Below are 902 nucleotides of genomic sequence, written 5' to 3'. Positions count from 1 at the left end.
TCTTCGCAGCCCAACTTTGGTCGCCGTCGCTCTGCCCCTCGCAGGTCGTTGCTCAGCCCCTCGCCATCACTGCAATGAGCCTGTTTTCTCTAACTGCATTTGTGTCTTGCTTTCTCCTTAGTTAAGTCCTTCGACTTCGTTGCTGAGCCTGTCGCCGGTCGCCGTTGCTGCTAAGCCCGTCTTCCGTCACTGTCGCTGCTGAGTCCCTTGTCATCATCATCTCTCTCTCTCTCTCTCTCTCTCTCTCTCTCTCTCTCTATTATAATTGTCTAAATTCAGCAATTTTATATTAAAATTCAGTCCTAATGGTATCGATGTATTCTCAATGTTTAGCCTCAACCCGGAACAAGTGGGACGAGGCCACAACCCTTGCATCTACCCAAGCAACTCAAATATCAATCAAACTTATTTTCATCATCGAATAATTCAATCATTATCATCACATCAAGAACAACCCTCAACATCACCATCCTAAGCATAAGGGATCTCTCAACTGTTCAAACGAGATGATGATGGAGATGTGAAAAGAAGGGAGAAGAAGAAGAGGAAGAAAATAGAGGAGAAAAGGAGGAGGATGAAGGATTACCATGTGTTCATAACACGCAGCGGAAGAAAATGAAGTAATCCTAAAGATCTATTTTGTGGTTAAATTTTATTCGAGTAATATAGATCAGATCTAAATACCTGTGTACATTAGTAAAAATCACTTTCTCCTTTGATGATACGAAGGCGCTATGTGTATCCACACCGAGACCAACCTTTGCTATCAATTACTTGACCAATAGACATCTGATCTAAATTGAGATACCTTTTGCAACTCTTTGCAAGCCATAAAATTTTTCTCCAAGAATTAAGTTCACATACATTTATGTGTGTAGAGATAAAGGAATAAAACTCCTTTT

The sequence above is a fragment of the Arachis duranensis genome, chromosome 9, assembly GCF_000817695.3.
Source record: "Arachis duranensis cultivar V14167 chromosome 9, aradu.V14167.gnm2.J7QH, whole genome shotgun sequence".
NCBI classification, from domain to species: Eukaryota; Viridiplantae; Streptophyta; class Magnoliopsida; order Fabales; family Fabaceae; genus Arachis; species Arachis duranensis.
This window is presented reverse-complemented; position numbering follows the sequence as displayed.